Below are 15980 nucleotides of genomic sequence, written 5' to 3' on the forward strand. Positions count from 1 at the left end.
GACATTCACTGTAGTGGAAGTTGTTAAACATTTTAAGTCCTGTATCTACATTCTTGAAACGTCGGGGACAGTCATCAGAATTGTAACAAATAGCTCCAAAGCTGTAAACAGTGTCATACATTCCACAAAATACCATTAGCCATGATTCTCTTCTGGAAATTTTCGATTATCTGCGCAATCTTTTCCTGCTGCTGCTGCAGCCATTGATCGAGCGAAGTACAGAACATGAACGGTAAAGACTGTGGCATGATATGGGTACGCAAAGTGTGGAGATAGTGGAGGGCTAGTGGTTGGGGACGAGTAGGAACACACTACAGGAGTGGGGGAGGGGAGAACTCAATTTTTGGATAATGAATTATGCCCGTTAAGATTACGTACGCTAAAAGCATTCAGACACATGGTAAAAATGAGTGCAAGTGCACTACTCGATGGTCATTTTGGGTCATAGATTAAATAAAAATGACAGTTATGGATCATTAATTACATAGATCCTAAATAAACAAACCAAAGAGCACAAGGGTAGTGTCTAGGAAGCTTGCAAACTCGGTTCGCTAGACAAACAATCAAACAAGCCGTATTAATAGATTTTATTACAATAAGAAAAGATGCAATACTTAACTTTGACAATTACACAGATGTGTCACAAGCAAAGTGCGACCTGAAGGTTTGGGGAGCAAACCAAGTAGATCTGCCCATTGACTAATTTGTATGAGTGCAACAGCTCTGCTATCTTGCAGTTCTTTAAGTTCAGCAGCCACTTTGTCCCGTAATGCAATGGGAACACTTCCAGCACGGCAAAATTTCGACTCAGCATTGTCTTTCATAATAATGTGTGCAACAAAATTGTTAGCCTTGACTAAACCTTCAGAAAAAAGTTCAGGGAATTCTTTCAGCACGCCATCTATACTGTGTTTGGCACTGAATGCAGTCACCGACAACACATTGTCCTGAATTTGAAAACCAAACAAATCAAACGAATCAAGGCCAAATATGCTGCCACAAACAGTGAAAGTAACAGTTCATGTATATGAGCGATATATGGGAGGCAAAGTACATTTTCTGAGAACTGGAATCACAAACAGTGAAAGTAACAGTTCACGTATATGAGCGATATATGGGAGGCAAAGTACATTTTCTGAGAACTGGAATGTCTTGTCCATTATAAGCTGTCAGGTACGTGCTAGTTTTAGACAGGCATGGGGAGCCTAACTTCATATGTGTGACGATTCATCAATGTAACAGAGGCACCTGTATGTAGCTGAAATTTCACACGTTTTTCACTAATATGGAAATGAACAAAAAGTTTGTTGGATTGGCGTAGCACTGAAGAAACTATTTGCTTGCTGGTTTTGCTAATGCCTGCAGTAGGCTTTGAATACACTGCATTGATTACCTGGGCCTTGCGACGAGAATTATGTGAGCTGGCAGAATTCTTACATTTGTTCCATTCCAAACATACGGATTGCACATGACCTTTCTTGTCACAAGCATAACACTGTGCTTGTCTGGACGGGCAGTTTTGGCATTTGCGCGGGGGATAGCACTGCGGGCATGACTTAATTCTGTTAAAAGAACTGTTTAGAGAACTGTTCTACGTGTCTTGGCGTGTGCGCGTTGTTGCTGCCTACTGGACCCGTCACAAGCAAGGGACGACTTAACCCAACAAACTGGTGGCTTCTCAAATTTATCGGTTGCTATGGCACCTGAATCATACTGATCTAGAATTTGCACTACTTGCTGAAAGGACGGATCTGATTGTTCCAAAATCTGTTCTCTGACATCAGTTACACTGTACACGATCGCATCACGCAACATAACATCTGAATATAAAGCACCACAAGCACATTTGAATTTGCATTTCCTCGTCATACCCAATTGCGATAAATTTATTCTGACCTCTTCTTGCAACGAAAGAATTGCTGCCGAGCTAGCGCCACATTTACTTGTTGGTCATAATAGTTAGAGAATCTACAACCTGATTATAGGAAAGTTTACTCGGAGTGGCGTTAGGGAACAATTTATGAATGAGGCGAAAGGCTGCACTTCCTACAGTGCACAAAAAGTAATGTAGTTTGACAGTGCCTGATACATTGTGAGCAAAATGTGGGCTTCATACTGTTGCAACCACTCGAGCCATTCCTCTTCTTTTTCGTTAAACTGATGAAAAGGTGGTATGGCACTCGAAGCTACAGTTGTTGCCTGTGGCGCAGCGTTAGGTGTTTGGTTCACCAGTAATTGCTGTACTGTATTTAGCAGGGTGGCAATCTGCTGCAACTGAAACCGAAACATCTGTGTTAGCTGCGTTGCATCTATCGCTTGCAGTTGAGGCACCTGAGCAGGGGGTGGGAGAGGTGGATTGCTCATTTTCGAATATGAAAATGCAATAAATAGACAATGCAAACAACAAAAGTAAGCACACAAGCAAAGAAAATTTCTGCAACACCTACCTGAAAACACTGAATACAAAAAACAGTAGAAGAGACACTGTTTAAACATGTAAATACATCCCCGCAAATAAAAGACAAGGTAGAATTAAGGAGACAGCAAAACGCGAAAGCCCACGACACAACAAAATTGTGGCAGCCAGGCTTTGGGTTATTCTTACACCTCATCGCCAAGTGTGTAGTGGTTCAAATGGCTCTGAGCACTATGGGACTCAACTGCTGAGGTCATTAGTCCCCTAGAACTTAGAACTAGTTGAACCTAACTAACCTAAGGACATCACACACATCCATGCCCGAGGCAGGATTCGAACCTGCGACCGTAGCGGTCCCGCGGTTCCAGACTGCAGCGCCAGAACCGCGCGGCCACTTCGGCCGGCCAAGTGTGTAGTGTCTAGGAAGCTTGCATACTAGGTTCACTAGATAAACAATCAAACAAGTCGTATTAATGGGTTTTATTGGGATAAGAAAAGATAAAATATTTACCGTTGACAATTACACAGATGTGCCGCAAGCAAAGGACGACATACAAAATAATTAATCTTCTTCAGTACAAACAATCCCAGCTCTGTACTACATAGAGTGTACAAGCGAAGTTAGTAGCGTTGACGCTGAGCGTTGACGCTGCGATCTAAGTCGCTAATGTTGAAGCTGCAATTGAATTGGACCGTAACCAGGCGGTTGCGGCGCCTATGCCCTCTTCACACAGGGGCTGCTGCTGCCGCGTTGTCGTCCTGGAGGGAGGTTCGGTCAGCGTGCGATTGGCTGGCTTTTCACAGCCTTCTCTTCTCTGTCGTTCCCGACTGGCGTGCCGGTGCTTGACTTTACACCATAACACCAAGAGAGCAGTTTGTTTACACAAAGGACATTAAATTAGGCTACATAAAGCAGACAGCTTGTTTACATAAGAGAACGATGGACATTTTGTCCTGAAACTGGTACAGGCCTCCTACTGTGGTGTGCAGAGATTTTTGCATTGCAATAAAGTATTATTTCTTGTATTCAGACATTAGGACAGATGGTTTTCTCTTGGGGTCTTCCCTCTATTTAGGCACACTATGAAACAAATGTTTTGCTTTATACTGTCTGATCTACTCCACAAATTATTAAATATATTTTAATGCATGGATCTAAATCTAATGCATCCAAGTTTTCAAAAGTGAGCACCAAGTCACTGTTTTCAGAGTTCTTATTTCAGCATTCTGTTTGTCATTCTGTCCACATTTGCAGTAGAGTTCAAAACAGAAATTTCAGTGACTGACTGTGATATGAAGAATAATGAGACTGAATTCAATTTTATTTCTATTTATATTTATGTCTTTTTAACTTTTGCATGCTTCTAACACACTCGTTGCAGTCCACAGTATTTTAGAAATGTTTCTAATAATCTCACTGTTTTGTATCCTAAGTATGCAGATACAGTTCAAATGGTTCAAATGGCTCTGAGCACTATGGGACTTAACGCCTGAGGTCATCAGTCCCCTGTAATTTAGAACTACTTAAATCTAACTAACCTAAGGACATCACACACATCCATGCCCGAGGCAGGATTCGAACCTGCGACTGTAGCGCCTAGAACCGCTCGGAAACCCCGGCCGGCGCAGATACAGTATTGTCCACTTTTTTTACATTCTTCATGTGATCTGCACAGGTCAGTACCTTATCCATGACGAGACATGCGTGGTTGCCTACAAGCAGGGGCGAGATGCATTGTGAGCAGTATCCTAATACACAGTTTCCTCAGGAAAAATTCTACCTCAACAGTAAGTTTCTTCATTTACGAAGATATGTGTGCACACAGTATCAAAAATACACAAAAAGTTGACAATACTGTAGCGCCGTCTTCAGAAGTATCTAAACGATCTGAATTTCAAGCCATGACCCTTGTCAACCAGAGATCATTTAAGAAAACTCACAAAAATTTAGATGTCCTAGTCAAAGCCCAGTATTTTAGTGTCGCATCATACTTTTCAGCTTCTTCTTATGCCATGCTTCTTCATCAAATATAGAGCTTCTAAGACAAGATACAAATTTAACATACATATTTAAGTATCTCAATCAAAAGTATTTTATACTTTTTCATCTCCATTTTAGGTCGTGCCACTCAACCAATCAAGTTTTAAATCAAAACAAACATCTTTTGCTCTCCCCCAACCACAGCTCAGTATTTTACCATCAAATGAAATGAAACAGCCATACATATCCCAGTGCTTTACCAGCCATTGAAAACAACCCAATTTTAACTCGCAAACATGGAAGAACATCAAGAGGAGCTTCAAACCTTGGTAAAATGAGTAAGATCAAACATTGTACCACACTTAGCACAAGACAAAATTAAATTTTTCCCTGTCTGAATTGGGTGTATTATTTATCAAAGTACTTAAAGAACTTCCTGTATAACAGTGGGAAACACACACAACTCACTTGTTGGCACCAGTGATCTAACTTACAGTTTAAGCTGCACTTGTCAGTGAGTAATGTTCAATCATTGTACCACACTTAAAAGAAACCAAAAATTGTCTGCATCATTAATTAAACTATGTTAAGATATGATCTATAACAGTATAAAACACACAGCTCATTTATTGGCACTACTGATACCCACTTAGTATCAAAACATAATTTGCGTGTCTAAAATATCGGTCAAAACTACTTAAGGATATTGACAATAATATTGTAGCTTACAGTATTTTCATGTCTGAAGTTTCTGTCAAAATACATGCACATTATTAATTGAATTTACTCATTAAGCTGAACTGAACATCGAGCAAAATTCAATCCTTGTAGCATGCTTGGCTCAAGGCACAATGAAGCCCAAACCCAAATTAAATATTTCTACATCTAAATTGCTTGCCTTCCTGTTCTATATCTGTACAAGACACATCTCAGCTGAAATAATGTGCCACTTGCTGTAGGAGTGCAATTATTGCATGACTTAGAGGTTAAGATACACTTGACACCTAAAACATGAGCGTGGACTCTGAATTGAGTGCCTCAGTGCTATTTCTACGTCTAAATTATCTATATTATTTTCTGTAACAGTAGAAAAAATAAAATGGGTAAAATAAAATCCAAAGCAATCAATGCAGTAATAGTTGATACTTCCTCTTAGGTCACTATTAGACTATCAAATTTCGTTATCCAATATCTTTGTCAAATATCTTTGTCAAAGAAATTTGTAGGTGTAATAGGGAACTTTGTCAAATGTCGTCAAATATTTGATCAAATCTAGGGCCTCGGTGTTGATTTGATCAAATAAGTCGCTTGACTTCCGTTCACTGCAATGTGACATGTTACCACGTGGAGCGCTAGCATCGCTGCAGCGTTCTGGGGTATAGTGCAGCAGGTGATACAACCCTCGGCTTTGAACAATGACGTCATTCCTTAGTCATAGATCGTAATGTCTTCACTTCGAGGCATAGATAATAAAGCAGATCTGTGTTCTAATAAGCACTATCATTAAAATAATTGAATGTTAATCTAAAAGCGATCGCTTGATATTCGGTACATCATTAAACGTGTGATTTAATTAACTTAATTGTTTGTTTTTTATTCGGCCTGTACTTAATATTTTTAGTAATGATATTGAGGTAATGTGGATTATTAATTTTTTATTATAGAACAATTTGTAGTGTCTTATTTTCGTTTATAGGAATGGATTTGTCTATCGCTATGAATCTGGACGATTTAAGGGAAGTTATGGGCCAAGATATGTTGACCACAATTTGCTTCCTGCAAATGTGTGGTCTCATAGCGGAATACGTTCAATGTCGTGAGTGCGGCGAACATATGCGCCTTGCGAGTGTATCGAGTCGCCATACTCACGACTTATTCGTATGGCGCTGCAGCAAAGATCGGTTGTGGCGGTCCATTAGACGAGGGACGTGGTTCGAGAAATCTAAGCTCGCCCTCAGAGATATAATGAAAATAACATATTGTTGGTGTTTAAGATATCCTGTATGGCTGTGTGTGCATGAGTGTCGTGTCAGTAAACATACCGTAGTAGACTGGTACTCGTTTTGTAGGTAGGTTTGTGGGGAATATATGAAATATAGGGGGCAAGATAAAAATGTTGCGTATAGCTATATAGCTCAAGTAACGAATGGGATACTATTAGCGTCCAAGGCACAGTAGCTGATAAGTGTTTTTTGGCTTTTTTTTAAAAAAATCTCACTAGATAAACTGATCCTAAGATACAGATGCTTCAGTAGCTGATAAGTGTCTTTTGGCTTTAAAAAAAAAATCTCACGAGATAGAATAAACTGATCCTACTTTATTAAGCAATCAATAAAAAAACTAAACTGAAACATAACAGCTTTTGCTGTTATGTTTCAGTTTAGCTTTTTTATTGATTGCTTAATAAAGTAGGTTCAGTTTATTCTATCTCGTGAGATATTTTTTTTAAAAAAGCCAAAAAACACTTATTAGCTACTGAAGGGAGCTACAACACTAAGAAGAATCGCTTCTCGGCTTTTGACAAGATCAATGTTTATCTCTCTCGCATTCCTTTGTTTCTCAGCATTCTCCTCAGCTCTTTCATCTTTGTAATACATGGTCTCTGGCGACTTGTGACGTCATTGTTCAAAGCCGACGGGTTGTATCCCCTGCTGCACTAGACCCGCGTTCTGTCATCTGTAGTGTTTTTATAAACATTCCCGGTAAATACTACTGGTGTGTACCGACAACTATAAAATACATAGAGATGTATGAAGCTGAAGAGGCGGTTTACAACGTGGGGCACCCTGAGTACAAAAATAGATTAAGAAGATTGAAGACCTGATCTAACCTAGCCTAGACTAACTCTCTCCTGCAGCGACGAATCGGAGCGTTACAGTGATCCTGTTTTCTGCAGATATAGCAGTTCTTAAATGAGTATTGTGCTTTGTGATATGAGGATACACTTCACTGAGCACATACAGAAATGTATGTTCATCCATTCTTAAGTAATTGATGTAAGACTTTACGTCCTCCACTATAAGCTCATAAGCTCAGTATGTTGACTGCTTTTATCGTGTCGTCGTAAAACGCACGGCTCCACCCAGCTACGTTTCCTATTTTTCCCCCGCTTCTATTCCGCGTCTGCACACAGTGCAATTGTGGTAAATGCACCTGCTACGGTTAATACCATGTTGTTGTTGTCAGCGATCTTGAAATTTGACGAAAAATATGATCACAGTGTAATACCCCTTTTTAGCGCCACGTCAAAGATCTTTGACGAATGTTTGATCACATCTTTGATAAAATCTTTGACAAAGAAATTTGGTAGTGTAATACCGGCCTTAGATCTAAATGAGGCTATGTTATTGGTGGTACAACACGAACCTTAACTAGCCCAGTTTTGGAGGGGAAGAAGATAATGCATCAAGAAAATATAGGTGTCGTTATTTCGTGGGTAACAGAGCAGCGAGGCGTGTGTGTGTGGAGCCCCCTTCGTCAGACTCTCGACACAGATCGCAGGTCCAAGGACGGGCCTGGCTGAACTGTGTCCGGCCCTCTCTCTGCTGTAAAGTGTTTACTTCCTCCGCCGCTCACGGTCAGCAGCGGGAGTTACAGCTCGCCACGTACCCTCTGATGATCGCTGTCCTGCAAGCATATACGATATATCTAAACTGCTCCAACAACGTTTTTCACCATTTGCATATCCGTAGACGTGAGTAGATTCGAGGGGAGCAAAACAAAAAGAAAGCTCTGCTGTGAAATAAAGCCGAAACAATAACCAAAACAGAGGCACTCTGTTCCAAAGTGGACATTTCTGTACATCTGGGAAATCAAAATCTGTTGCTGCGTGCCGGCACGGGTGGCCGAGCGGTTCTAGGCGCTACAGTCTGGAATCGCGCGACCGCTACAGTCGCAGGTTCGAATCCTGCCTCGGGCATCGGTGTGTGTGATGTCCTTACGTTAGTTAGGTTTAAGTAGTTCTAAGTTCTAGGGGACTGATGACCTCAGAAGTTAAGTCCCATAGTGCTCAGAGCCATTTGAACAATTTTTGTTGCTGCGCAATATTTAGTACCATGTTGCTTCACGCTTCGCGGTTAGTTCATCCTTGGCATACTATTCACAACTTGGCCGCGATGTTGCTGCTCAAACTTATGCTCTTCTATGGCTTCCCTCCTGAGGTCGTTCAGTGAATGAGCAGAGCTCCTGCGACTACGCACTGCAAGGTTAATGCATGCCCAGTCTGTGTCGTGTTAGCAGCTACCGCAAGCTATTCATTTCGACTGATGCCTACCTCCTGGTGCACGGCTGCAAAACGTGGATACAGTACGCTCGTGGATTATCGTCACGAAAAACGAACACATCGGGGAAATGTTGACTGCAGGAGTAGACAACCAGTTTGAGGCCCTGTCCGGATACTCCACAGCCTTCAAATCACCAACGACAGCTATGAGAGACGTCAGACATCCCTAAATGAGACAGATAAAAAAAAAGAAAAAACTTATCTCGTTTTGTAAGGTTTACAGAAAGTATATCTGACGCAATTACCATCGGAGAAGCACACTGTGCCGCGCTGGATTAGCCGTGTGGTCTCAGGCGCTGCAGTCATGGACTGTGCGGCTGGTCCCAGCGGAGATTCGAGTCCTCCCTCGGGCATGGGTGTGTGTGTTTGTCCTTAGGATAATTTAGGTTAAGTAGTGTGTAAACTCAGGGACTGATGACCTTAATAGTTGAGTCCCATAAGATTTCACACAGATTTGAACATGTTTTAGAAGCACACTGTGACCACTGAAATACCGTGACACAGGTTTCCCACAAAATATCATACTTACAAATCTTTCCTGCCGTATTAATTCACATAAATACATACGGTTCCAGAGGTACACACTAAGCTGACAAAAGTCGTGGGATAAATCGAATGCACATGCCCATAATGACGGCAGTATCACGCATGCTAGGTATAAAACGGCAGTGCGTCGGCAGAGCTATCATTTGCGCCGGCCAGTGTGGCCGAGCGGTTCTACGTGCTTCAGTCTGGAAATCGCGCGACCGCTACGGTCGCAGGTTCAAATCCTACCTCGGGCATGGATGTGTGTGATTTCCTTAGGTTAGTTAGGTTTAAGTAGTTCTCAGTTCTAGAGGACTGATGACCTCTGATGTTACGTCCCACAGTGCTCAGAGCCATTTGAATCATTTTTGACCTATCATTTGCAGTCAGGTGACTCATGTGAGAATGTTTTTGGCGTGATTATTGCCGCACGACGGGAATTAACAGACTTTGAATGCAGAATGGTAGTTGGAGGTAGACGCGTGGGACATTCCATTTCGGAAATGGTTAGGGAATCCAGCATTCCGCAATCCGCAGTGCCAAGAGCGTGCCGTGAATACTTCATTGCAGATATTACCTCTGGAACAGCACAGTGGCCGACGGCCTTCTCTTAACGACCGGCGTTTGCGTTTGCGTAGAGGTATCGGTGCTAATAGACAAGCAACACTGCTTGAAATAAGTGCAGAAATAAATGTGAGACGTAGGACGAACGTATCCGTTAGGACAGTGCGGCGAAATTTCGCGTTAATGGTCTGTGGAAGTCGACGACCGACACGAATGCCTTTGCTAACAGCACGAAATTACCTGCAACGCCTCTCTTGGGTTCGTGAGTACATAGGTTGGACCCTAGACGAGTGGAAAGCCTTTCAACCTTTCAGATGGTAAGAGATGATCGTAGGGTTCGGGTGTGGTGCAGATCCAACGAAGCAATGACCCCAAATAGTCAACAAGGCACTCTACAAGCTGGCGGTGGCTCCAAAATGACGTGGGCTGCGTTCACATGGAATGGACTGAGTCCTCCTCCAGCTACTTGGAGACCGTTTACAACCATTCATGGACCCAAACAACGATGGTGTTTTTATGGATGACAATGCACCATGTCACTGGGCCGAAAAGGTTCGTGTTTGGTTTGAAGACCATTATGGTTTGGTCTCTCAGACCGACATGAATCCCATCAAACATTAATGGGACATAATCGAGAGGTCAGTTCGTGCACAAAATCCTGCGCCAACAACGCTTTCTTAGTTATGGACGCCTATAGGGACAGCATGGCTCATTATTTCTGCAGAGGCTTCCAACAAGTTGTTGAGTACGTGCCACGTCGAGTTGCTGTTCTACACCGAGCATAAGGAGGCCAGACACGATAGTAGGTGTCCCATAATGTGATGTCCTTAGGTTAGTTAGGTCTAAGTAGTTCTAAGTTCTATGGGACTGATGACCTCAGAAGTTAAGTCCCATAGTGCTCAGAGCCTTACACTAAGGACAACACACACACCCATGCCCAAGGGAGGACTCGAACTTCCGACAGGAGGGAGCTGCGTGAACTGTGGCAAGTCCCCTTAGACCGCACGGCTACCCCACGCGGCTATCCCATAACACTTGTCACATCAATGCAATCCTCTGAAAGCAGTAGTAGCAAGAATAATGAACATGATTGGTTATGGCAGTTTCATTTTTCAGCTGATATTCATGTCGGATAGACTGCCAGTGAGACAGCACCTCATGTTCCTGCTGCTAAGAAGGCGAGTACACTGTTCGTTTGTTATATATTTTTACGAGCTTCCAACAGGAGCTACTTATTTACAGATACCTGTGTAGTTACTAGATTATTTTTGTAATTTCTTGCGTGTTTGAGTGCTTACTGGGCACAAGATTATATTTTAATCGACCCTTATATCGACCCTCGGATCGTACAGGCTTTTGTTTGTTTTGGTTAGTGTAGCTCAGTGTCGTTTAGACTGTTAGTGAGAGAGCACTTTGAATTCCTGCTGCTAATAAGCCACGTACACCGTTCATTTGTTGTATATCTTTACGAGCTTCAAATGGGCGTGAGTGCAGTAATGGATAATGTAGTGGACTGTTAAGGCAGCCAGTCCACAGTGAAGTAGCCGAAAGGGCACGCGTCAACTCACGCCGTCTGGCGTTAAGTCTGGAACAGGATTCGTAATGAATGTGATAAAGAAAAGAACGTAGCTACTAGAACACTTAACTTTTATATTGTTCTTTGGTATACAGCATTCTGGATGATACAAGTGAGACTCTATCTTGAGGTACATGCAACGTTACAAATGGTTAATGGCGCCTTGCTAGGTCGTAGCCATTAACTTAGCTGAAGGCTATTCTAACTGTCTCTCGGCAAATGAGACAAAGGCTTCGTACGTGTAGTCGCTAGCAATGTCGTCGTACAACTGGGACGAGTGCTAGTCCGTCTCTCGAGACCTGCCGTGTGGTGGCGCTCGGTCTGCGCTCACTGCCAGTGGCGACACGCGGGTCCGACATGTACTAGTGGACCGCGGCCGATTTAAGCTACCACCTAGCAAGTGTGGTGTCTGGCGGTGACACCACAGATATGAACTGTGATGGCTGTGCACAGATGCGAGCTAAGTTGGCGACCCTTCACTCACAACTCCAGGCTGTGTTGGCTTCCATCACACAGCTTCAGGCTACTGCCAAGGGGCATCACTGTGGGGGGTCGGACGCGGGGATACGAGGGACGTTGAGCACGAACCACGTGTCCCCCATTCAGTCCACTGCTGTGGCCACCCCGGGTACTGCCTGCACTGAGGTTGACCCCTCACCCATGGATGAATGGGAGATCATTCCAAAGTCTGGCAGGCAGCGAAAAACTTTCCAAGGCTGACGGTGTCTCTGAGCTGGATGCAGTCGTCCTTCCTGTTCCAGAGGAATTTTCTTGGCCCTCAAGGTCTGGGCGGTCACAGAGGGTAGGTTTGCTGGTAGTTTGGAGCTCCAACGTCAGGCGCGTATTGGGCCCATTAGGAACATGGCTTCCAAGGAGGGGAAGGAAGTCAGTGTGTACTGTTGAGTGGTACTTAAGTAAATAAATCAGTGAAATCAAAGTGAACTAGAAATTAGGATATAAATGAAAAACTTGGTTTAGTTTAGAGAGTTATATACTGGCATTCAGTGGGCAAAACAGCAGAACAGAAGAGACAATGACCATGAAGTCAGCAAGTTCCACATAAGCGGGCGCTGTCGATTCAGCCGTCAGGGCATCGCCCGACCGGCTCACGTGTTTCTCAGTTGTCGTATGTGAGCAAAGGCCCTCGCCTACATCCCAAGAGCCAATGACCGACGTTAAGAAGATTCTTCGAGAAGCTTTTCAACGTGACAGAAGAGGCAATGACCGGCTCACGTGTTTCTCAGTCGTCACATGTGATCAAAGGCCCTCGCCTACATCCCAAGAGCCAATGACCGACGTTAAGAAGATTCTTCGAGAAGCTTTTCAACGTGACAGACGAGGCAATGACCGTGAAGTCGTTCACCTCCAGTAAACTGAAGTGAATAAATACGCGAGACGCAGTGGGCCAGACAGATGAAGACGGAGACAGATGAAGACGGAGACGGAGACGGAGACGAAGACGGAGACGGAGAGAAGAGACAAAGAAGACGAAGAAGTTTTCAGTCAGTTTCGGTGCTGAAGACCGTCATGCAAGAAGAGACTGCATCATGCTCAGACGCACCAAGTCCGCCGCTGTAATGGAATAGCAAGCAGCAGCCGCGGCGCCAGAAGACAGAAGTTAAAAGGTATTTCAAGTCTGATTTTTACGTACCCGGGTGACTCGTGAGGACGGGAAGGAGACGGCCTCACCTCAGCAGTCACCTGTGAGCTGGGATGAAGACCTGACAGCCGAAGACTGGGAAGCGGGAGTCCGTGGTTCGAGTCCGGGACACTGGCCTTGCCCCGCCGCGCCGCTCCGCTGGTCGACGCACAACACACGCGGCCGCTTAGAGAAGAGAAACACTGGGACGCCACACCCAAGGTATCAGCCGATACACGACTTCGCTCGCAATAATTAAACAGGCCACCTCGCGCTGCGCGTCTCCAGTCAGCTGGGCGAGACAGCGACACGAGATACACACCGCTACGCGTAATCAGACGTCGCCGCCGCCGCCGCCGCCGCTGCCGCAGCAGAAGACTTCACAAACGACACAGCTGCCGCTCTCCGAACCAGAACATCCCGTAAGATACAGTTGTACAAATCTTCAATAAAAGTTATCTTATGTAAAAATGATGTTTCATTCGACCTCATACCCGAGCCAAGGAAGAACCCACCCTGCCCACATGTTGTTAAGAGAGAAAAGTTAATTTATTTAATATTTTCACCCTGACAGAATGCTTTAGAATGCTCATCCTGACAATTGACAGCATCAAAAGAGAAAACCCAGTTACATTTAGTGACAGAAGTGTCACATTTAGTAACACAACTGTTACATTTGGTATCAGAAGCCGTTTTAGTTGTTACAGTACCTCATGTGCATACTGGAGGGGGGGGGGGGGGGGAGTCATTCCGGATGTGGAAAGCCTGCTTCTGGATGCCATGAAGAGTACAGGGTGCAGCCAGCTACAGGTGGTGGCTCATGTCGGTACCAATGACACATGTCGCTTTGTATCGGAGGAGATTCTCTCTGGTTTTGGGTGGCTAGCGGAAATGGTAAAGACTGCCAGTCTTGATTGCGAGATTAAGGCGGAGCTCACCATCTGCAGCATCGTCGATGGAACCGACTTTGGTGCAGAGCCGAGTTGAGGGTCTGAATCAGAGGCTCAGGTGCTTCTGTGACCGTGTAGGCTGTAGATTCCTTGACTTGCACCATCGGGTGGTGGGTTTCTGGGTTTCACTTCATAGGTCAGGAGTCCACTACACACAGGAAGTGGCCACACGTGTAGCGGGGGCTGCGCGGAAGGGACTGGGCGGTTTTTTAGGTTAGAGGGTCTCTGGGACCCACAGAAAGCGAGTCTGTCTAAAAGGGGGCAGGTAAAATACAGTAAATTACTTTTAGAAACGATCGGTATTGTAGTTATACATTGTTGTAGCTGTGTTGGGAAAGAACCAGAGCTCCAAGCCCTAATAGAAACCACTGAAGCTCAGGTAGTTACAGGTACATAAAGCTGGCTAAAACCGGAAATAAGTTCAGCAGAAATTTTTCAAACGTTCTAACGGTGTTCAGAAAGGATAAATTAAATACAATTGCTGTCAGAAGTAGTTTGCCTTGTAGTGAAATTGAAGCAGATAGTTCATGCGAAATAGTATGGGTAGAGGTTATACTTGACAATCTGACTAAACTATTAATTGGATCGTTCTACCGACCCAACGACTCAGAAGATATTCTTGCTGAACAGTTCAACGAAAACTTGAGTCTCATTTTAAATAAGTACCCCACTCGTACAGTTATAGTCGGTGGTGGCTTTACCCTCGATGTTCTGGAAAAATTATACGTTTAAAGCCGGCGGCAAGCATAAAACGTCATTCGAAACTGTACCGAGTGCTTTCTCAGAAAATTATTTTGAACAATTAGTTCATGAGCCCACTCGAAGCGTAAATGGTTGCGAAAGCATACTTGACCTCTTAGCAACAAATAATCCTGGACAAATAATGAGTATTGTGACGAATACAGGCATTGGCGAGCACAAGGCAGTAGCTGCTAGGCCGAATACCGTAACTCCTACAACCATCAAAAAGAAAAGCGAAAAGCATTTTAAAAAAGCTGATAAAAATGCTCTTAACACCTTTTAAGAGACAGTCTGCACTCCTTCCGATCTGATCATGTAAGCGTAGAAAAGTTGTGGAATGATTTAAAAGAGACAGTATCGACAGCAATTGAGATATATATACCACATAAATTAATAAGTGATGGTACTGATCCCCCATGGTACACAAAACGGGTCAGACAGCTGTTGCAGAAGCATGCCAAATTTAAAAGAATGCAAAATCCCCAAGACTGGCAAAGTTTTGCAGAAGTTCGAAATATAGCGCGTACTTCAATGCGAGATGCTTTCAATAATTTCCACAACGAAACTCTGTCTCGAAATCTGGCAGAAAACCCAAAGCGATTCTGGTCAGTGGCAAGACGCAACAATACCTTCACTGCGCGATAACGTGAAGTCATTGATGGCAGTGCCGCATAAGCAGAGTTATTAAACACGGTTTTCCGAAACTCCTTCACCAAAGAAGATGAAGTAAATATTCCTGAATCCCAATCAAGAACAACTGCCAAGATGAGAAACATAGAAATAGATATCCACAGTGTCGGAAAGCAGCTTAAATCACTTAATAAAAGCAAGGCTTCCGGTCCACATTGTATACCAGTCAGGTTCCTCTCAGAGAATGCTTATACAATAGCTCCATATTTAGCAATTATATACAACCGCTCGCTCACAGAAACAATCGTACCTAAAGACTGGAAAATTGCTCAAGTCACACCAATACCCAAAAGGGGAAGTAGAAGTAATCCGTTGAATTACAGGCCCTTATCAGTAATGTCGATTTCAGTAGGCTTTTGGAACATATACTGTATTCGAACATTATGAAGTACCTCGAAGAATACGATTTATTGACACATAGTCAGCACGGATTCAGAAAATATTGTTCTTGTGAAACACAACTAGCTCTTTATACTCATGAAGTAATGAGTACTATGGACAGGGGATGTCAGATTGACTCCGTATTTTTAGATTTCCAGAAGGCTTTCGACACCGTTCCTTACAAGCGTCTTCTAACCAAACTGCGTGCCTATGGAATATCGCCTCAGTTGTGCGA

The sequence above is a fragment of the Schistocerca nitens genome, chromosome 4 (genome assembly GCF_023898315.1).
Source record: "Schistocerca nitens isolate TAMUIC-IGC-003100 chromosome 4, iqSchNite1.1, whole genome shotgun sequence".
NCBI classification, from domain to species: Eukaryota; Metazoa; Arthropoda; class Insecta; order Orthoptera; family Acrididae; genus Schistocerca; species Schistocerca nitens.